This window comes from Narcine bancroftii, chromosome 5 (assembly GCF_036971445.1).
Source record: "Narcine bancroftii isolate sNarBan1 chromosome 5, sNarBan1.hap1, whole genome shotgun sequence".
In the NCBI taxonomy this organism is placed as follows: Eukaryota; Metazoa; Chordata; class Chondrichthyes; order Torpediniformes; family Narcinidae; genus Narcine; species Narcine bancroftii.
In genome coordinates this window covers 227,316,529-227,340,342 of record NC_091473.1, presented here as the reverse complement: position 1 = coordinate 227,340,342, position 23,814 = coordinate 227,316,529, and the positions used below count along the sequence as shown (strand labels likewise).

The window sequence follows — 23,814 nt, the reverse complement described above, 5'->3', positions numbered from 1 at the left end:
GAACTGAGGTAAGCCAGTGGCTCAAAGGATAAAGGTGTAAATTGTTGCTGGGCTGAAAGAGCTGGCTTTCAGTTTGGTTATTACCTGGTTTGACAAACAAATTCATAACATCCTGCCTTCTGTTAGAATAATGAACTCCAAAGAGTAGATAATAATGGAGCCCTCTAATTAAAGTTCTGGTTGTGTTTTGCCAGTCAAATTCTGAAACTGCTGAGCTATCAGTAACAAGAAAACAATGGGAGTTGTTAAGCATCATGCAGGTCCGTGCCACTCTGTTCTGCTGTCATTTTTTTTCTCTGCACCAGTGTTAATAGCTGGTTAGATTGCGCGGGTCACGGACCTTATTCAGGCATGTGGAACTAACATGGCGGGTAAGGAGAAGATGGGCCAAAGGACCTGGTTCTATTTAGATGCACAATGTTAAAGAGTCATTTCCCAGTTTTGAAGCTTCAAGCATTGTTTGATGGGGATATTCAGAAACCTCCTGGTAAACACCCATCTTGGGCAATGGCATGTAATGTGGTCTAAACCTTGATGAAGGGCTCAAGACAGAAATGTTGATTATTATCTTTGCTATACAAAGTACATTGTTTGACTGCTGAATTTCTCTAGCTTTACTTCAACCACAGTGTCTTCAGACTTTCATGTTTTACAATATGGTCTAAGGATTTGAGTCGTTGAACTTTCCACTATCATGTTGATCTGCCTTCTGACAGTGAAGGAGGTAGCTGATTCAGTCATGGGTTCAAGTTTATTACCACCTGACTGTACATATATACAGACAGTCCCCAGGTTACGAACATCCGGGTTATGGACAACTCGTACTTGCGAACTGGCTGTTCCCCCAATTCGCGCATGCACACAATTGTGCCCCAATTCGTGTGTGTGCGTTATGCCCCCAATTGGCACGTGTGTATTATAATATTATAATACGTGTATTATAATTGGCACGTGTGTATTATAATATACCTCATGAACGCTAAATATGAACCATAAGTACCTGTTCCGCCTTACATATAAACTTGGCTTATGGACAGACCCAGGTCACGGAACTCGTTCGTGACAAAACTATGATGCACATGTTGTTATGGGAGATTTCAACTCCCCTCATATTCACTTGGCATCTCCTTACTGCTGGATGGATAGATTGGGTAGAATTTTTCAGATGTGTCCAAGAATGATTCCTGACACCGTATGTGGACAAACTGAGTAGAGGAGAAGCCATACTGGATCTAGTACTGGTCAGGTGGCAGACATCTGGGTGGGGAAGCATTTTAATGAATGTGATCACAGCTCCCTGTCCTTTGGCATAGTTATGGAGTAGAAGAAATGGTAAAGGGGTTTAATTGAGGAAGACTCATTTCGATGGGATGAGGCAGTAACTTTGGGAGAGTAAGTAGGGAACAGATGTTTTCACGAAAAAGCACCAATGTTACATGGAGGATGTTTTGGATAGGTTTGTCTCGCTGAGACAAGGAAAAGATGGTAGGATAAGGAAACCGTGGATGACAAAAGTCAGGCGACAGTTAGTTCCAAGGAAGCATATTTAAGGTTCAGGAAGCAAAAGGCAGGAAGGGCTCATAATGGTTGCCAGGAAGGACTGAGGAGAGCTAGAAAGGGACATGGGAAGATCTTGGCAAGTAGGATTAAGGAAGTCCCCATATGCTTATGTGAAAAACAGAAGGATGACAAGAGAAAGCCAAATGCGGACTGGACATCTTTACTGTCCAGTGGGGGGGTGGGGGGGGGGGTGTTGGTGGTGGAGGAGAGGAAAAGTCAATTGTTATTTTCTCAGAGAACAGGTTCACTATCCTGTCTTTCAGCCACAGGTTTGTTTTCCTGATTGAGAAAGCTGTACTTATAAAGCACCATTCCATGACATCATTATGTCCCAAAGCCCTCAAAGCTAATTAAGTACATCTGAAGTACTATCACTTTTATGTGGCAACCTCAGCTAAGTGACAAACAACAACCTGGTTGGAGGTTGCAGGTTTAGGGTTAAATTTTAGTGGTAATTTTGAATTCTGTACACTGTTCACAGGTTGCAGGAACTACAATTAAAACCAGAGCCAAGAGGTGCTTTAGTGCACACTTACCAGGAGCAATTAACACAAAAAACATGACTTTCCCTGGGGTAGATTGCACTAGGGATTGTTTCTGAATGAATGTGCCTTTCAGGAAGGTCAAAACAAGTATTGTCATGCTCACTGCTCTTTAGCCCTCTATAACTTTCTCAGTGCCAGTCGTCCTCCAACAAGTTGCATATTCCCATTATTGGCACAGGTGAGAGGTCTTGAGTGCAACCTATGACATGAGTTGAATGCTCTACCAGGTTAACACCACCAGGTTCAGGAACAACTGCTGTCCCTCCACCATCAGACTCTTCAACAATAAACTCAATCAGGGACTCATTTAAGGATTCTTACTTTTGCACTTTATTGATTTTTTTTTCTCCCCTCTGTATTGGACAGTCAGTTTGTCTACATTTGTATATTGAGTACAATTTCTTTTGCACTACCAATAAGTGGTGATTCTGCCTTGCCCACAGGAAAAAGAATCTTAGGGTCATATGTGATTTCATGTATGTACTCTGATAATAAATCTGAAATCTGAACACTCACACGAAATCCTGAGGTCCATTGATCTACTTTATTGCAGTTTTATCGATTTAAAGTGCAATACTACAGACATCAAGAGGTTAACCTGGGCGACACCACACCTCATTGTGGGCTACTCCAAAACCATCCAACGTTCAGCATGCTGCTGTAATAGTCCCGCCGTGGGTGGCAAGGTGATGATTCTGCTAGTAGATCCCCGTCAGCAACCATTTTTGCTGAAGCAAAGCAGGGTCAACAGGCCAATCAGGGTCATTTCTCTCTGTAGTATCCAGCATGTCATTTCAATGGTCCCAGTGCACTCAGAATGCCTTCAAACAAAAACAACAAATATTATGGCATTTTATAAAGATGACCTGGCATAGTTCTTTTCCTCTTTCGTAATCTTAAAGTGGAGTTTAGATAAATCTTTGAAAGACTGAGGGATGTGGGGAAATGGTTGGATAAGCCAGTATGAATCAGCCATGATCATATTGAATGGCAGGTCAGGCTCGTGGTCGACTGCTGTGCCTACTTTCCTGTGACCTTGTAGATTTTGATGTGCCGAAGCCAAATGACAATGCCCCTGTGTCGCTCCACTCCGGCTTTCACTGGCTCTCAGTCCTCACAATTAGCCATAAGTAACCCACAAGAAGCTCGGCCTGGACTGCAGCCTCAGGCCATCTGACGGAGCCATAGGGAGTGGCTGACTGGCTTGAGGGGCAGCATGGGGAGGTGAATTGCACCCTTGTCTGAGGGCGACATCCACGCAATCGTCACATAGGAACTCCCCTCAGTTGCAAGGCACATCCCATGGCACATTGTCCAGAAAGTAGATCGCTTCCTTATGGTCGCTGGCAACCCAAAAGGCCTGCAGCTGTTCAAGGAGGCACTTGATCTCCACCACTGAGAAGAAGTAGGCCTGGGCAATAGGACACCAAAATTGCGGCAAGTAAATCACTGAAATTGGAACTCATTATCATTCACTCTCTGTAGAGATGAAGAGAAAATCTTTTTTTAAAAACTTGTTGATGTAAAAGCATCAAACTATAATGGAAATAAATAAATAAATATGTGGAACCATGGTATCTTTTGTTAACGGAAGGCTTTTGTCCTGGGAAAAGGGCTGGGTTCTGTCCTTTAATGCACCATTGTGCTGGGAGATAATGTTCCAGCTTCAACTGCTTTGTTTATTGACAATATTTACTGGAAACTTTGACTGAACCACTTGCAAATTTATCTGTCAAATGGAACCAAAGGGTGAATGGGCTTCTGTGGCACATTACTCCATAACACAACCATACTTAGCGAGTGCGTTACTTTACATAAGCCAGCTTATGTAACATTTGACAACATTGTTCCTTTTCACCTCCTCACAGATTTCTCTTGCCTGCTTGTTAACTTGAAAAGTTGGTCCACATTTGAATATTTTCTACGTTTATTACCCATTGGTAAGGATTAGGGATAAGTGCCAAATGACCATTGGAGTGACAGATCTCCATTTACACCTACATGGTTGTAAAGACTGTGTGACTCTTTTGATCTGCCATGGGTTTAACCTGATTTTTAAATAATTTTTTGAAGAGCCTGACGGAACCTATCATGGGTGAGCAGGAACTTATGCCTGGCAAGTTGAATCCCACTCCTACCACAGTGGCTCAGTGAAATACTTGCCCAGTCTATGTTTGGCCTCAGTAGGCACTTTTAAGCTGCAGCACCTGAGTAGCCCTCCTTGGACCCAGGTGTGATTAGTGGGGCAAAGGTGCTTCCAGTGCCTTTCAAGCTGCAAGGGGATCGACCCATTAAATCGCTAACCCAGCGATTTAAGGGAGATCCTGTCCCTGCAATGATGCGTCACACACTCACCAGAAGTACTACTGGAAGTGACGGATCAAAATCCAAATGGCGAATGGGAATGGGAGCGATCTTCAGATGCTGGCTGAGCAACTCTGCTGTGCTGCAGTATAACAGGCAACTGTTATGACCACTGCTGTCAGGCGAATGCTGCAGTCATTGGAAGAGCAGCAGGATGTAAGCACTGTGCATTTCAGTAGATGCAGCCGGGTGACGCATACACGCAAGTGCTGATGTCACCGGAACAACCAGGTTGGTCATTTTCATTTTCAAGCCGCTGGTGGACACGATCTAGATAAGTTTAACTGGGCTCCCTGACTGCCTCTGAGGTAGGTCAGGGACCCGTTTGGATTTGGACCACGCTGACCGGGTCGGACCCTTTCAAGCTGCCGTGTTAGTGGGGTGCTCATCGGGGAAATTGCCCGGTTAACGCCATTCTACACGGAAACTTGAAAGGGCCTAGTGACAATGAGGAGGCCACTCTGTGAATGTATTGAATGCAGTGGATTCGGTGGTACAGCTCTGTTTTTCCTGTCCATTTTGTGCTCATTCTGCCCCTTCTGTCTACAGCTGTGATTAACAAGTCTTCTACACCATGACTATCAGCCCTCCCACATCTCCATCGGGCACACAAGCCTCAAACCAGTTTACCTATCTCGGCTGCACCATTTCATCGGATGCAAGGATCGACAATGAGATAGACAACAGACTCGCCAAGGCAAATAGCGCCTTTGGAAGACTACACAAAAGAGTCTGGAAAAACAACCAACTGAAAAACCGCACAAAGATAAGCGTAGACAGAGTCGTTGTCATACCCACACTCCTGTTCGGCTCCGAATCATGGGTCCTCTACCGGCATCACCTACGGCTCCTAGAACGCTTCCACCAGCGTTGTCTCCGCTCCATCCTCAACATTCATTGGAGCGACTTCATCCCTAACATCGAAGTACTCGAGATGGCAGAGGCCGACAGCATCGAATCCACGCTGTTGAAGATCCAACTGCGCTGGGTAGGTCACGTCTCCAGAATGGAGGACCATCGCCTCCCCAAGATCGAGTTATATGGCGAGCTCTCCACTGGCCATTGTGTCAGAGGTGCACCAAAGAAGAGGTACAAGGACTGCCTAAAGAAATCTCTTGGTGCCTGCCACATTGACCACCACCAGTGGGCTGATCTCGCCTCAAACCGTGCATCTTGGCGCCTCACAGTTCGGTGGGCAGCAACCTCCTTTGAAGAAGACCACAGAGCCCACCTCACTGACAAGAGACAAAGGAGGAAAAACCCAACACCCAACCCCAACCCACCAATTTTCCCCTGCAATCGCTGCAACCGTGTCTGCCTGTCCCGCATCGGACTTGTCAGCCACAAACGAGCCTGCAGCTGACGTGGACCTTTACCCCTCCATAAATCTTCGTCCGCGAAGCCAAGCCAAAGAGAAACACCTCTCCCAGCCAACATGATTAGTTGAATCACCGTCTTCCTGTAGGCCCTGTTATAGTGAAAAAAAGTGATTGTAATGCAGATATTCTGTATCTTTAAATTGTTTCACTTATCTCCATAAAAGGCCCGAAGGAGAATAGACTGGTGGAACTTGCTGCATCTCCCATCCACATAAGGGGGGGGTGGTAGACTCAGAGGTGGAGCGACTTCGCTCCACCGCCTCAATAAAAAGATTGCTACTGAATGCGTCTCCAAAGGGGAGGGTTGATAACATCGCGATGACATCGCCAGCCTGCGACCCAAGAGCGCGAGTCTTAAAGAACCCATAAAGACAAAAAAAGGCAATTGCGTTGTGCAGGAGATCGGCCTGAGTCCCAAGACTGCTTGCGCAGATCTCCACTAGCACACTCTTATCTGCTCTTCAGTTACCATTTTCTGTATAGGTCGCTTTCCCTTCCCAGCATGGCAGCGTCACGATGCCGGGTGGCGCTACTGCACTTCTCGCCCTGTCTCCTTCAGCTTTGGAAGCCGGCTTGCGATTCACCCCTTCATAAAAGCGTTTTTGGTTGTCAGCATAAAAGGTAAATTCACCTTTTTTTAAAAAAAGACGAGCAGGCAATTACATGCCTTTTGTGTATAAAACCCCTTTTGACTCTATCTTAGCTTGTCTGTTCTCTCCACCCTGTCCCCAAACCCTATGCCTTAAAATATGTGTTTCTCAGTAAGCTCAGATTGAAGGAAAGGTTATTCCCCCAAAACAATTACTTTGTTTCCTTCTCCAGAATCTGAGTATTTCCATCATCTTCTAATTGTATTTATGATCGTAAGCATCAACATATATTTTTTTTGCTTTTCAATTATATCGTCTCATACAGGTATTCTCATATGGAATTGCTTCACCACAAGAACGAACTAATCACATTTTCCGAGTGTTGTAAAACACCCTGGAAATTAGGCTTCACTAATGGAAAACAAAAACCTGATTCTCAATTGCACAGTGCTGAGAAAGAAAGGCTCTGTTTTGAATTCCAGGGCATTTCTTTCTCATGCTCCATCTTGGGCAGCAGTTTGTAACAGTTGTCTGCCAATCATTAGTTGCCATTTCACAAATAAAGAACTTTTGTTTTGAATACTTTATTTTAAAAGTTTAAAACCACAATTACATTCAATTATAATAAAATACATAAAAAGGAAATATACATGTGGACAATATATGACCCCCAACAACCCCCCTCCCCATTACTCCCCTACCTCCCCACCTTCCTCCCCCTACAATACCCAATAAAGAAAGAAAAGAAAGGAGATCATCACTTAAACATATAATTCAACTTTGCAGCTGTGAAACCATCACCAGAACAGACTGAGAGGTCATATCTTCAAACCGTCCGTTTGTAAATATTGGCTCCAAACTTTCAAAAATAAATGATATTTATCCCATAGATTATGTTATCTTTTCAAGAGGGATACAAGGTTTCATTTCAGTTTTCCAACACCAAATTAGATTTACAAGTAATAGACAAACATTTCTTAGATACAGCTAAAGCTCAACTTTGAATTGCGTGAAACCTGGACCCCTGTGGCAGCCACAATAACTTGCATGTTTAGTAGCCCCCTCCCCAACTTCTTTTACCCTTCATATACATTGAAGGGACTCACCTCGAATTGACCATTGACTGGCTATTTCTACCCATGGAGGCTGCATGACCAACTTCTCATCATTTGCTCCAAGATTCCGGCATCTGCAGGTTTTGTGTGTCTCTCTCTATTAAATACTCATCCCACCACAGCCGCATTCTGTTGATCCTTGCACCTTCCCCTCCCTCCTCCGGTCAGGTTCACAAGTATGAGACTATCAGATTTAAGGACATTTTCTTCCCCGCTGTTACAAGACTCCTGAATAAGCCTGAAAATCATAGACTATTTCTACCTTTGCTCTGTACCAATTATTTCTCTCTGTAACTCTACAGTTTTCTGCCTTACTTATATTAAGTATGAGATGTTTAGGTGTGTGATAGAATCTAGGGTGAATTGATGAGAAGAATAAAAAGTAGGATTAATGTCAAATTACTGTAAATAGGTAATGGTGGTTGGCACAGACTTGGTGAGCTGAAGGGCCTATTTCTGTGTGTATAACCCTCTCTAACACCCAAAGTAGTACATGTTGGAAATACTCATCATGTCAGGGAGATTCTATAGATAGAGAAACAGAGTTCACATTTCAGGTCCAAGACCCTTTAACCCTATTCTCCCCACATTCTCAACTCTCCTCAGATTCTTCTGGTACAAGGGACCATTGACAGTGGCTAATCAACCAATCACTCCACATGTTGTTGGAATATGGGAGGAAACTAGAGCAAGGTCACGTGCAAACTCTACACAGACTGCACTGGAGCTCATGATTGAACACAGGACCCTGAAGCTGCAAGGCAGTAAATCTATTAGCTTCACTGATGAGCCGCCCGCATGGGCTAACGATTAAATGATGCATCTTTGTCGCACATTTCTCTCTCATCTATTACACTACTCTTTTTTATAAGCTGGTATTTTTGGAGCAGAATCACATTCAGTGGGTGGGGCAGGTTCAAACAAATAGATGTGCAACTCTGTACCTAGTTAATGGCCCCTTCAGCTGGTGGCGAGGTGACTCAGATACCACACCTGATCTGCACTGCAGGGAAACAAAGCTCCACAGTCAGGCCATGAGGGCTGAAAACAAAACATATCCCTTTCTCTCTAAAAGATCCCTTAGCTTGATAATACAATTATTTTAATTTGAGATTAAATGCTTCTCTCACCAGCAACAAGTATTGGAAAAATGCAACTGTATTGCATACTGTTTTCCATGCTTTGTATTTCCCAATTGCAGTTTACACGAGGAACTAACAATGTCTCCATCTATATTTCAGAACACATAGATTAGAGTATCTGCAACTAATACTAAATCATCTCTATCAATATTGCAGCACCATTATCTAGCCTGCTGAGCATTTCCAATTTAGCCGATTTTGTATCTGCAATATTTTGCTTTTGAAAACAGTTTGTGTCATTAAACATTATTGGGCTAGTACCCTGTTGGTGTTGATAAAGTTATAACTTACTCAGATTTATTGCGAATAGCTTTTAGATGGCCTGAGATTGTAAGAGGATTTCTTCATTCTTTCTTCATCCATTAGCCGTCTGTAGAAATGATTCCTTGTGTAATAATGGAAAAGGAATTCAGTTCGAAATACCATGGCTCTGAATTGATTTGGGATACTTTTAAGGGTATTTAAAACATTGAACAAAAATGTGATTTTGATCATTGTGTACAATATTAATAGTGTATCTCTGATAAGGATTTTTAAAAAAATTTCCATGTCATATTAATTAAGTTGATTATAGTTTTCTTATTTACACCTTCAATGGTGCAGAAATTAAGACCTATAACATATGCTGTAATGCATGTCCTGGTAAACTGCCTTTTGGCAGTGGTTCTCCATCTTTTTCTTTCCATTCACGTACCAGTTTAAGTAATCCCTAGGCCATCGGTGCTCTGACATTAGTGAGGGATCACTTAAGGTGGTCTGTGAGTGGGAAGGGAAGGTTGAGAACCACTGCTCGAGATCCAATTGTTACTGAAATATTTGGCTTGAGAAAAATTGTCATTGGCCGATTTCCATTGGAGTTATGAAACTGTGCACTTAATGAGTCAATGAGGTACAATTAAAACAGTGGTTTTCAAACTTTTTCTTTCCACCCACATCCCACCTTACTAATCACAGAGCAAAAAATGGCATAGGGAATACTTGAAGTGGTACGTGAGTAGAAAGAAAATGGTTGAGAACAACTGTCTTAGAGAAAAAATATTGATGGACAACATAAAATTTAAACAATTTCAAAACAGTCAAGGATTGAAGCAATAAGGTGTGGTAACATATAGTTTAGAACTTAGTACAGAGTCACAGAGTCAAAGAGAAAAGCCACCTTTCAGCCAAACAAGTCCTCTCTGATCATTAACCACCCATTTATATTAATCTCAGATTAATCTTATTTTAAAACACACGTTCCCACATTCTATTCAACTCCTCCAGGTTCTAACTCGCATTCAGGCAATTTAAAGTGGTCAATTAATGTCCCGACCTGGACGCCTTTGAGATGCGGGAGGAAACTGGAGTGCCTGGAGGAAACCCATGGCCTCAGGGAGGATTTGCAAACTTCATGCCGACAGTATCTGAGGTCAAGATTGAACCCAGGTCTCTGGCGCAGAGGGGCAACCATTCTAGTAACTGTGAAAAGCAAACTGCTGGAAGAATTCTGCATGTCAGGCAGCACCTGAGCACATAAAGTGAGAGTCAACGTTTGTGGAGAGGACCTGACAGCAGTCCTGTACCTTATCTATCAAAGCTATCACCTGTTCTCTTTTTGCCCACCTAATTTCCCTCTTCAGTGTACCCCTACATCACTAATATTCTTTAAGGTATTCATTTGAACTCAGCTGCCTATAATAAACATATACCTCCATTTTACCTGCCCAGAACCTCAATATCCCTCATCATCCCTAATCCTGCTAGCCTTACCAGGAATTTTATAGGAACAGGTTGGCCTTGAACTTTGCCTACCTGATTTTTAAAGGCCTTCCTATTTCCAAATGCCCCTTTACTGAAAACAGTCTCTCATAATTAAACTTTGCAATGTTCCACCAAATGCCATCGAAGCCAATCTTGCCTTTGTTTAACTTCTGAACTATTACTCTCCTGTTCTATAGTTGTGGGTTTAAGGTGATCGGGGAGAGATTTAAAAGGAACCTGAGGGGTTACTTTTTACACAAAGGGTGGCTGGTGTATGGAACAAGTTGCCTGAAGCAGTGATTGAGGCAGGCACTATTACAATGTTGGAGAAGCATTTAGATGGACACAAGGGTAGGATGGGTTTAGAGGGATACGGGTAGAAGTAAAACACGAAAATCTGCAGACACCGTGGTTGAATTAAAAACACACAAAGGTGGAGAAACTCAGCAGGTCAAACAATGTCCTTTATATAGCAAAGGTAAAAATACAGAACCGACTTTTCCAGCTTGAGTCCTTCATTAAGGTATGGGAAAATGTAGGAAGGATATGGATGCAGGCTGGTGAGCCTAATGTGGGTGGAACATTTTGGTCAGTGTGGGCAGATTAGGCTGAAGGACTTGTTTCCACATTGTGTGACTTTATGTCTCCTACTATTCTAATAGAGTTATGGCTCCTCTTACCAAGAAATAACAATCTCTTACTTATTAACATATGCCCCCTCCACAGCCCCTCCCCAATATGCTAGATTCCCCCCATCCCCATCCTATCCTAATCCTAATATGAAATGTTGGCTTGCTGGCACTGCTCCCTCCGTGACTTCATCATCCACTCTCATCCCTTCCCACCAATCACCCCCTTGGTACTTTCCCCTGTGACCGCAGGAAATGCTGCACTTGCACCCACACCTCCTCCCTCACTACCATTCGGGGTCCCAAACAGTCCTTCCAAGTGAAGCAACATTTCAATTATGAATTATGCACTGCCAAATCGAGGCCACCCATAATGGAAGATCAACACCTAATATTCTTCCTGGGCATTCTCCAACTGGAAGTTATTAACATCGACTTCTCCAGTTTCTGTTAGACCACTCCCCTAGCTCCCTTTCTTCCCCATCCCTCTGCCTCCTTTCCTCCAGCTCTCCTCCCTTTCCCCCTCTCCATTCACAGTTATCTCTTTCCTCTAACACTTTTATTTTTTTAATCTTGTGCCCTCTCACCCATGTCAACCTATGACCTCTTGTATGTGGACATGTGCCCCTCCCTTGCCACTCCCCCACCATTTTATTCGGGTGCCTGCCTGCATTCTCCTCATCCCTAGGTGAAGGGCTCAGGCCCGAAACATAGGTGATGTATCTTTATCTTTGCTACATAAAGAACATAGTGTGACTTGCTGAGTTTCTCCATCATTTTTGTGTAAACTGAAAATGTTGACTGGCCATTTCTCTCCATGGATACTGCCTGGCCTGCTGAGTTTCTCCAGCTTCTTATTGATTGTCTTTTTAAATCTTTCCCTTCTCATCTGAAACCTATGCCCTCCAGTTTTAAACAACCCTACCCCAGGTAAAAGATGATGATTATTCACCTTATTTATGCTTCACATGAATTTATATACATCTATCTTACCCTCCCCCACAACAAGGGAAAAAGTCCAAGACTATTCACTTTCTTCTGATACCTCAAGCCTTCCAGTTCTCCTGAATCTTGTTTGCACTCTCTCCAGCTGAATGATAAACTTCCTATGAAAGGTCAAACAGAAATGAGCATAGCTAAAGTCACCAGGTGGTTTCCCTCATCTCACATGTCCTGCAGGAGGAGCTGGCCACTGTCCTACATGCCATCACTAAACCACCAAGACTACAGGCGGACATTCGAAGGTGCTGCAGTGGTTGGTGTTTGGAGAACAGTTTTAAAAGGGCAAAGAGGGCAAAGGGTTAAGCTGAGTTTTGGTTTGTGTTGAGTGGGTAATTGAATTAATTGGCAGGGTCCAATAAAAGGAGGAATAGCTAAAATGAGTACCCAGAGATGGAGTTTAAATGAGCAGAGGCTGCCTATTTGGCACCAGAGAGGTAAGTCAGTTTAATACTTTAATTTAGATAATGGATTTAGCTAGGGCAGTGAATTGCTCTGGATTGGGAGAGATGGGTGGGGGGGGTGGGAGAAGAAAAAATGTGCAAGGGATTGGGAAGGGAGAAAAAACATGGGGGGGAGAAAAAACGTGGGAGGGATGGGGGGAGAGAAAAAATGTGGGAGGGATGGGGGGAGAGAAAAAAACGTGGGAGGGATGGGGGAGAGTAAAAAACGTGGGAGGGATGGGGGGAAAGTAAAAAACGTGGGAGGGATGGGGGAGAGTAAAAACGTGGGAGGGATGGGGGGGAGAAAAAACGTGGGAGGGATGGGGGGAGAAAAAACGTGGGAGGGATGGGGGGGAGAAAAAACGTGGGAGGGATGGGGGGAGAGAAAAAACGTGGGAGGGATGGGGGGAAGAGAAAAAACGTGGGAGGGATGGGGGGGAGAGAAAAAACGTGGGAGGGATGGGGGGGGAGAGGAAAAACGTGGGAGGGATGGGGGAGAGGAAAAACGTGGGAGGGATGGGGGGAGAGGAAAAACGTGGGAGAGATGGGGGAGAGGAAAAACGTGGGAGGGATGGGGGAGAGAAAAAACGTGGGAGGGATGGGGGAGAGAAAAAACGTGGGAGGGATGGGGGAGAGAAAAAACGTGGGAGGGATGGGGGAGAGAGAAAAAACGTGGGAGGGATGGGGGGGAGAGAAAAAACGTGGGAGGGATGGGGGAGAGAAAAAACGTGGGAGGGATGGGGGAGAGAGAAAAAACGTGGGAGGGATGGGGGAGAGAAAAAACGTGGGAGGGATGGGGGAGAGAAAAAACGTGGGAGGGATGGGGGGGAGAAAAAACGTGGGAGGGATGGGGGGAGAAAAAACGTGGGAGGGATGGGGGGGAGAAAAAACGTGGGAGGGATGGGGGGAGAAAAAACGTGGGAGGGATGGGGGGGAGAGGAAAAACGTGGGAGGGATGGGGGGAGAGGAAAAACGTGGGAGGGATGGGGGGGAGAGGAAAAACGTGGGAGGGATGGGGGGGAGAGGAAAAACGTGGGAGGGATGGGGGGGAGAGGAAAAACGTGGGAGGGATGGGGGGGAGAGAAAAAACGTGGGAGGGATGGGGGGGAGATAAAAAACGTGGGAGGGATGGGGGAGAGAAAAAACGTGGGAGGGATGGGGGACAGAAAAAACGTGGGAGGGATGGGGGAGAGAAAAAACGTGGGAGGGATGGGGGGAGAGAAAAAATGTGGGAGGGATGGGGGAGAGAAAAAACGTGGGAGGGATGGGGGGGAGAAAAAACGTGGGAGGGATGGGGGGAGAAAAAACGTGGGAGGGATGGGGGGGAGAAAAAACGTGGGAGGGATGGGGGGGAGAAAAAACGTGGGAGGGATGGGCGGGAGAAAAAACGTGGGAGGGATGGGGGGAGATAAAAAACGTTGGAGGGATGGGGGGAGAGAAAAAACGTGGGAGGGATGGGGGAGAGAAAAAACGTGGGAGGGATGGGGGGGAGAAAAAACATGGGAGGGATGGGGGGAGGGAAAAAACGTGGGAGGGATGGGGGGGAGGGAAAAAACGTGGGAGGGATGGGGGTGAGGGAAAAAACGTGGGAGGGATGGGGGAGGGAAAAAAAACGTGGGAGGGATGGGGGGGAGAGAAAAAACGTGGGAGGGATGGGGGGGAGAGAGAAAACGTGGGAGGGATGGGGGAGAGAGAAAACGTGGGAGGGATGGGGGAGAGAGAAAACGTGGGAGGGATGGGGGGGAGAGAGAAAACGTGGGAGGGATGGGGGGGAGAGAGAAAACGTGGGAGGGATGGGGGGAGAGAAAAAACGTGGGAGGGATGGGGGGAGAGAGAAAACGTGGGAGGGATGGGGGGGAGAGAGAAAACGTGGGAGGGATGGGGGGAGGGAAAAAACGTGGGAGGGATGGGGGGGAGGGAAAAAACGTGGGAGGGATGGGGGGGAGGGAAAAAACGTGGGAGGGATGGGGGCGAGGGGAAAAAAAATGTGGGAGGGATGGGGGGAGAGAAAAAACGTGGGAGGGATGGGGGGGAGAGAGAAAACGTGGGAGGGATGGGGGGAGAGAGAAAACGTGGGAGGGATGGGGGAGAGAGAAAACGTGGGAGGGATGGGGGGGAGAGAGAAAACGTGGGAGGGATGGGGGGTAGAGAGAAAACGTGGGAGGGATGGGGGAGAGAGAGAAAACGTGGGAGGGATGGGGGGAGAGAGAAAACGTGGGAGGGATGGGGGGGAGAGAGAAAACGTGGGAGGGATGGGGGGTAGAGAGAAAACGTGGGAGGGATGGGGGAGATAAAAAACGAGGGAGGGATGGGGGGAGAAAAAATGTGGGAGGGATGGGGGGAGAAAAAACGTGGGAGGGATGGGGGGGAGAAAAAACGTGGGAGGGATGGGGGGGAGAAAAAACGTGGGAGGGATGGGCGGGAGAAAAAACGTGGGAGGGATGGGGGGAGATAAAAAACGTGGGAGGGATGGGGGTAGAGAAAAAACGTGGGAGGGATGGGGGAGAGAAAAAACGTGGGAGGGATGGGGGGGAGGGAAAAAACGTGGGAGGGATGGGGGGGAGAGAAAAAACGTGGGAGGGATGGGGGGGAGAGAAAAAACGTGGGAGGGATGGGGGAGAGAAAAAACGTGGGAGGGATGGGGGAGAGAAAAAACGTGGGAGGGATGGGGGGGAGAAAAAACATGGGAGGGATGGGGGGAGGGAAAAAACGTGGGAGGGATGGGGGGGAGGGAAAAAACGTGGGAGGGATGGGGGTGAGGGAAAAAACGTGGGAGGGATGGGGGGAGGGAAAAAAAATGTGGGAGGGATGGGGGGGAGAGAAAAAACGTGGGAGGGATGGGGGGGAGAGAGAAAACGTGGGAGGGATGGGGGAGAGAGAAAACGTGGGAGGGATGGGGGAGAGAGAAAACGTGGGAGGGATGGGGGGGAGAGAGAAAACGTGGGAGGGATGGGGGGGAGAGAGAAAACGTGGGAGGGATGGGGGGAGAGAAAAAACGTGGGAGGGATGGGGGGAAAGAGAAAACGTGGGAGGGATGGGGGGGAGAGAGAAAACGTGGGAGGGATGGGGGGAGGGAAAAAACGTGGGAGGGATGGGGGGAGGGAAAAAACGTGGGAGGGATGGGGGGGAGGGAAAAAACGTGGGAGGGATGGGGGCGAGGGGAAAAAAATGTGGGAGGGATGGGGGGAGAGAAAAAACGTGGGAGGGATGGGGGGGAGAGAGAAAACGTGGGAGGGATGGGGGGAGAGAGAAAACGTGGGAGGGATGGGGGGAGAGAGAAAACGTGGGAGGGATGGGGGGGAGAGAGAAAACGTGGGAGGGATGGGGGGTAGAGAGAAAACGTGGGAGGGATGGGGGAGAGAAAAAACGAGGGAGGGATGGGGGGAGAGAGAAAACGAGGGAGGGATGGGGGGGAGAGAGAAAACGTGGGAGGGATGGGGGGTGAGAGAAAACGTGGGAGGGATGGGGGGGGAGAGAAAAAACGTGGGAGGGATGGGGGGGGGGTTGTCCCAGATGACTGCACCTGTAAGAGCTGCAGCTCCTTTTATTCTGAGTTAGGGAGCTGGATGAACTGCAGATCTTGAGGGATGCAATTGTAGACAGGAGTTTCAGGGAGACATTAACCCCTAAAATTCAGAAGGCAGGTAGCTGGTTGACTATCAGGACAGGGAAGGGCATGAGTCATAGTGCAGAGTACCCCTGTGGATGTTCCCACTCATAATAGGTATGCTGTTTTGGATATTATTGGTGGGGATAACCTACCAGGGACCAGTAGAGGTGGTGATGTCTCTGGCACAGAGGCTGACCCCTTGGCTCAGAAGGGAAGGGTGGAGAAGAGGAGAGCTATAATAACTGGGGACTCTTTCTTAGGTGATTGGATAGAGCATTCTATGAATGAGATTGAGGCTCCTGAATGGTGTGTTACCTCCAGTTGTCATGGTCAGATTCTGTAAGGGCAGGGGTGAGCAGCTGGGTGTTGTGGTCCATGTGGGGACTAATAACATAGATGAGATCTTGAAGAGGGAATACAAGGATTTAGGAAAGAGATTGTATATTTTTTTTAAAAAGACAAAGGGCGATCTCAGGATCGCTGCCATATGCCAGAGAGGGTACGAACAGTATATTGTAGAACATGAATGTGTGGCTGAAGAAAGATGGGGCAGGGATTCAGATTGCTGGATCATTGGGATCTCTTCTGGGGAAGGTTGGGCTTCTCCACAAAGGATGGGCTGCACTTGAACTGGTGGAGGACCAATATCCTGGCAGGCAGGTTTGCTGGAGTGATTGGGGAGGGTTTAAACTAGTTTGGTGTATGGGGGGTTGGGCATCAGAATGAGTGTAGAGCTCGGGGTAGAAGGGAGTTGGGGGTCAAGAAAAGTTGGTCAAAAATGTGCAGCAAAAAAGGCCAAAGACAGGCAGGTGAAAAGATGGGACAACTTGCTGATTTTGCTGTCTTACTATTGTACAGTGACAGATATTGGTTTAAGAGTACTGTACTTGAATGCACAGAACATTAGGAATCAAGCAGAGGACCTTGTTGGACAGCACCACATTGAAAGATGAGACATTGTGGCCATCACTGAGATATGGTTTAATGATGAATGTGATTGGGAGCTGAATGTCCAAGGGTGTACAGGATGGCCAGGTAGGTAGAGTGGGTGACATGACCCTGGTGGTAAGCAGTGATATATTAAATCCCTAGAAAGAAGGGACATGGGGTCAGATGCAGTAGAATTCATGAGTTGAGTTAGAAATGGCAAGGGTAGAAGGAGAGGAGATCTCATAAAAACCTATCAAATACTGAAGAGATTGGACAGTAGATATAAATAAACATTTACCTTGATGGGTGAATCCAGGGCAAGAGGGCACAGTCTTGGAATTAGAAGGTACCCATTTAAAACTGAGATGAGGAGAAATTTCTTGAGCTAAAGGTTCATGGATCTGTGGAATTTGTTGCCTCATACATTTGTGGAGGCCTGATCATTGGGAGAGTTTAAAGGGGTGATTGATGGGTATCTAATTAGTCAAGGTATTGAGGGATATGGGGACAAGGTAGGAAATTGGAACAAAAGTGATTAGTTTATTTTGGAGAATTTTCAGAGCAGACTTGATAGGCCAAGTGGCCTACTTCTGTTTCTTTAACTTGTGATCTTTTCTTGCTTTACCCTCGCCCTCCTTGCCAAAGCCTCTTGAGTCAATCTTAACACTTGCATGCAAACACAACTTCCCATCTCAAAACGGCTTCTTTCTCAATAGCCTTTCCAAAATCTATTGGAATAATTGTCTTGATCTGCTTGCAAAATGTGATTTTTAAAAATGCCCAATGTAACTTGCCACAATTACCATAAAATGTGGCTTCCAAGACCTTGGGCGCAGAGCACCTATTCAGACATTACTCGTATGACCCTACATACCTTTGGATTTACTGTTATTTAATACCCAGAAAATGAAGTAAAGGACCACGTTTGAATTCCTGGCATGGACAGTCTCCAAACAAGTAAGAATGCCAGGGAATGAGTAGGGCAGCTTTGAAAGAGCTAACATGGATGATGATGGGCTGAAAGACCTTTCCACATTCAATCGGCAGCAGGCCAACATTACGCAAGTTGGAAATTGCAGATCTATTGGAGACAAGTAACTGCGCGCTCCTAATTGTAACACTCTGCACCGCCTCACAGGCCGTAACCACCCATTCTCGCTTTGTAGCACCATTCTTAAACTACAGAGTATTTTGTTTCTCGCATTAGGTGCCCAATATGAATAGAAATCCATCCCTTAATTTCAAATCTTCTGTATTAATCTTTTACAAAAATAACAGTTAAATTTTCTGATTCTCCATAGAATTTTGAACAATCTCTAATGAGCAAAGACCTGAGGTACAAATCACTTGTCTCATTCCTTTGTTGACTTGGAAGTCTGATAACTACCCACAACAAAAAAAATTCACTCTTGCTCATTAATTGCAATAGAGATGGCACTGAATAACAATGGGATATTTTGCGCACTATCAGGTGAACTTTCATTTTCAGAAAGTAAGTTGAACATGTTATAACTGCATGCAAAGTCCCTAAATTAAATAATCAAACTCATTCCTCTTCTCCCTCTCTTCCCTACCCTTCTGACTTTCCTTCAGCTCACCATGCCTTTGCTCTCCATTCAGTCATTCCCCCCTCCCCTATTGAGTAGTGTGCCTGCCCTCCCTTATCCTCCTATTGCTTCCTGCTTGTGGGCAGGTGTTCTTCCCCCCCCCCCCATCCCCCACCATTTTGTCTGGGGTGATACCTACATTTCATCCATACCTTGATGAAAAACACCGTTTCAGGCCTGAGCCTATGTATCTGTATGTTTGCTATATAAAGTACATTGTTTGACCTGCTGAGTTTCTCCAGCATTGTTCAATCAGTGTCTGTAGACTTTTAGGTTTTACTCCCTAAATTAAAAGATACTTTTTCCCAAATAAAGCAAATTATCAGATAATTATAACACTGAATTTTCTTTTTGGATGCACACCAGACTTGATAGTTTCCACAGCCTCAATGAAGTTCTGGCAATATTACATGCCCCAGCCTGAAATCTCACCCATGGTATGTGCTGTTGACTGGAAATGTATATCCACCTCCTTTAGAGTTACACAGAAATGGTGATGATTTAAGGCTATTCCATTTATTAAATGAACTGAAATGATTTTTTTTCTTCGCCTCTTTATACAAGTGCCACCCAACCAAGAATGCACTTTTTCCAAATGCTGACGATTATTTGTAAGTAAACTATTTTGCTGAGCAAATAAACTCGAAAGACGTGCATGTTGGAAGGTACTTTTGCAGGAACAATTCATATCTGCAGCATCTCTTTGGAGGTCACTCAGATTGCACTTCAGTTTTCAATGTAAAACTTGACAGCTTCTTAATGATTCTGGGATCTGGAACCAGGTATTGAGGAGGTATGGACTGGATCTAGGGCCTTGTACCCAGGTTCACTGTTGAACAACAGGCCACATTAAAGCAGGTGCTGAGAGCCACAGTCACTAAGATCTCTGAAAGGGACTCTTGCGCAGTTTTTGTACTTTTAATGGCACGCCTTTGGAGGGCAAACAAAGGAAAACTATTCTTGTGTATGTAAACAGTATTAAATCTGAATCTTTAATTTACTGAAAGTAACTTGCTGCTTCCAAGATTTGAATATGTCAAATAATAAAATGTTAGTCAAATGAGAGGTAGGGCACGGAGTTGATAAGGCTCCACAGATCTCATGGATTCAGTGGGTTTGGCTCATTTTTGTTTTGAACTTGCCTTCCTTGGAGGAATCAATGCAGACTGTCAAGGTATTTAGTGATAACAAGGTGAAGAATAGAATCTGGGCACTCAGAAGCATTACCTGTAATCTTTCTTTCAGTGATGCATGTTTGAAAATTGATTATTCTTTGGAGCAGAAAACTATTGTCTCTTTCTGAATTGGATCGTGCTACACCAGAAATTTGATCAGACATTCTGGCGTCAAGTTATTCATGTGCTTCTGACACAATTTCCATATTAGATGTGCTTCAGGTGAGACCATGCAAAGCTGCATAGGCATGAAAATAATTTTGGGTTGCTCACTCTCCAAATGAGCAGTTTTTGGTTATAATGCACCCACCTCGCCATGGAGAGTCTAGTTACGTGTTCCCCATGTTCCCAACCTGCCATCTGAAGCCTCCATCCTGACTGCTCAATCCATACAGGCTTCCATTCTCTCATACCCTGGAGGAGCCTTGGCCTCCTCTCCACAACTCTTTAACTAATCGTGGATTTCTCTTTCTCCACCCTCCCCCACCCCCGCCATCCAACCAACCTCCTGTTCTGTCCGGCCTGCAACTTCCCAGACTCCAAAGGTCCACTTTTCCCCCTATTCCAACAAGACCTCAATTTCCTGCCAACCAGATTCCAAACAAGTCCTCCATCTCTGACCAGATTTAAACAGGAATCTCTGCGGATGCTGCGATTGCAGTGCTTCAGGAACTCGGCAAGTTGCACGCCATCTGCATGAGGTACAAGGGTAACCAATGTTTTGGGCCTGAGCCCTTTCCTGCACCGATCTATCTGTTGATGGCCATATGGGCTGCCTGTCTTGTGCAAAAAGAAATCAAAACCTCAAAGAATGCCCCATACAATCTCCCGTTCCATTGCTGTTCTGTGTGCAGCTACGTTGAGAAACTAGGAATGATCTGAATGCTGCCAGAAGCTGTGCAGTGAGCAAGCTAGGAATAATACTGGCCTGACTGAATCAGTAGCTAATAATTAACCTCCACCTTGGTGAATCATTGGTCAAATAATTGAGCTTTTGTCAGAATTTTGCCAATGAAAGGAGTACCGTGTTTTTACTGGCTACACTAACGTACGGTAATGATTAAGCATTGGGTCCTTTTGGGTCACAGTGATAATAATCAACATGCTAACCTACTATAGAATCATTTCAAAAGTATTTTTCCCTGAACATTCAAAATAAACCTTATTTTCATAACAAGGTGGGTAGGAAATTGAGGGATTTCCACATACAGAATCTATTATGTAATTTGGGTTTTGTGGCAGCGTCACAGCAAACGTTCATATTATGAATAATCTTACAACCATGTTATTATTTTTTTTAAATAATAGTGCTTGAAAAGTAAGGCCGTGTCTTTTGGTTCACTGATCGTTCAGGAATCTGATGGCAGCGGGGTAGATTTTAGGCTCCTGTTCCTCCTTCCTGATGGTAGCAGAGGGCATAGCCTGGGTGGCTGGAGGATAGAGGATAGAGGCTGCTTTTTTTAAAAGACACCGTATCATGTAGATGTCCTTAATGGAGTGAAGTTTTTTCCCTGTGCTGTCGCAGGCTGAGTTAACAACCCTCTGGGGTTTTTTCTTGTTGGTACCTCCAAACAAGACAGTGATTTAACCAGCCAGAATGCTCTCCATGGTACAAATATAAAAGTTTGTGAGAGTCTTCGGTGACATACCAATCTCCTTAAGCACCGCTAAGTATAGCTGCTGGTGGGCCACCTTCATGATTGGATCAACATGGATGCTCCAGAACAGATCCTCGGTGCTGTTGACACCAGGAATTTGAAAGTCTTGACCCTCTACACTACAGAGCCTTTGAGGACTGGGTTGTCTTCCCCTGACTCCTTCCTCAAGTCCATAATCATCTCCTTGGTTTCGCTAATGTTGAGCGCAAGGTGGTTGATGTGACACCATTCAACGAGCTCATCTATTTTTCCTCCTGCACACTTTCTCACTGCCATTTGTGATTCTGCTGACAACACAAACCATTTGTCAAGCAGTAATGCATGGAATATACAGAGAACAATATGATTTGAAGATGAGAACCTGGAATCTGTATTTTAAATTCTTAGAATTTTCCCAGGTTTCTCTGGTGTTCACAAAATGAAGCCTTCGTTGTAAATGGTGTGAGGTTTACTCTTGTTTTTTAAAACAAGTGAATGCATGTCCCAGAACAGAAAATAATAATAATTTTATCCTTCGCTCTGTTCAGTTCTGTTGAATGCCTCCTGCTTAACAGCTGGAGGCAGTTAAGATGCTACATTTTGATTACCATTGGCTTGTGGCGCTGTGAGCAGCTGGAGAAAAATGCAGTCACCACCTCAAAGATCGTTAACGACTTTATTCAAATTCATTGCGTGCCCCTTTAAGGGCAGCTCGGACTCCGTCACCACATGTGTGATGTCATAATGGCTGCCCAGGGCACGTGCTGGAAGGGAGGCTGGAATCAGAGAACCCCTGACTATGCCATCTCCCCATGGCTGCCCTGCCATGTGGCGATACGTGCAGGGCTGGTTGCGCTGCCACAAAACCCCCAGAATTGGCTACACATCCTGCTGCTTTGGCGGTCGGCCCTGGCGCTTGGGCACGGCCTTCTGCACTGGCTGGGATAAGTCCAAATGAGTGGCTTTTAAGCAGTCCACGTAAAGAGTTCTTCTCCCTTCCCCCCCCACCCCCCCCCCCCCCAACATTTAAGGTGAAAGTTCCACCTGACTGCTGGAGAAACTTGTATGGCCCTTCGTACGGGTGCTGCAAAGAGGCCCCCTGTGGTCCTCTCTGGACAAATACAAACTGCGCCACATCCAGTTCTTTGGGATGGTCGGGTGCCGTGGTGTGATGGGGAGGTGGGATTAGGTTGTCTTTTGTGGAGGTCCATGAGCCGCTCACCTTCCTTGTGTGTCGCATCAGCCTCCGGGCTGAAAAATTCTCCTGGCAGGGAGAGTGGCGGGCCGTAAGCTATCTCTGCTGACGAGGCTTGCAGGTTCTCCTTGGGTGCTGTACTGATCCTGAGGAGGACCCAGGGCAAATCTTCTACCCAGTCCAGGCTGAAAAGCCTTGCCATCAGAGCGGACTTCAAATGGCAGTGGAACCTCTCTACCAACCCGTTAGACTGTGGATGTTAGGCCGTGGTGTGGTGAGTGTTATCCCTAAAAGTCTCGCCAGGTGAGTCCATAGCGTGGAGGTAAACTGAGCACCTGTTGCTTGTGATTAGTGCCGGCATCCCAAAACAAGTGATCCACTGGCTCGCTGACGCCTCGCGGACCAGGCTGGCTTCTGGCCATCTCTTTGCTCTGTCCACTATAGTAAACAGGTAGTGCGACTCTTTGGACACTGGCAAGGGACCCACGACATCCACGTGGATATGCTGGAACCCCCGCATTGCCAAGTCGAAATGTTGAAAGGGGCCTATAAGTGCCTATGAATTTTAGATGTCTGGCACCTGATGCATTTGCAGGCTAACGCTGCCACCTCTTTCTTGAGTCCATGCCAGATGAATAGTTACGCCACCATCCTCATGGTTGCCTTTACTGAGGACTGGGCGAGATCGTGGATGGAGCTGATGACCCTTGCCCTCCACCCCTGTGGAGCTACCGGGTGCGGTGAACCAGTGGAGGTGTTGCAGAGCAGCGGCTGGGCAGTCAGGAAGTCAGATATCCTCGAGGTGCAGACCTGAGATGGCAGTCCAGAGAGCTTGTGTTTCGGTTTCATGCTGTTGGGCCTGCTCTAGTAGTGCGTAGTCTAGGCCGGGCAGGAGAATGCGTCCGTGACCACATTGTCCTTGCCTGCCCTGTGCTGGATGTCCACGGTGTATAGACACATAGGAAAAGTGACACTGTTGCCTGGCCGACCACTCATCCTTGGCCATTGCCAGTGCTTGGGTGAGGGGCTTATGATCAGTAAAAACATTAAAAGTCCTGCCCTCCAAGAAATAGCAAAGTGGCGGATGGCCAGGTACAGCACCAGGAGCTCTCGGTCGAACGCACTGTATTTAAGTTCCGGCAGCCGCAACTGCT

General features: G+C 46.1%; 1 long non-coding RNA gene across 1 annotated transcript; it reads right to left on the bottom strand.

The window, feature by feature from the left end:
• Positions 1 to 2,643: 2,643 nt before the first annotated feature.
• Positions 2,644 to 22,133, bottom strand: LOC138762936 (uncharacterized). Its single transcript, XR_011357247.1, has 3 exons — positions 22,074 to 22,133; positions 8,987 to 9,080; positions 2,644 to 2,926 (listed from the first exon to the last, which is right to left on the bottom strand). It is a non-coding gene; the product is annotated as an uncharacterized lncRNA (long non-coding RNA).
• Between the last annotated feature and the right edge of the window lie 1,681 nt (positions 22,134 to 23,814).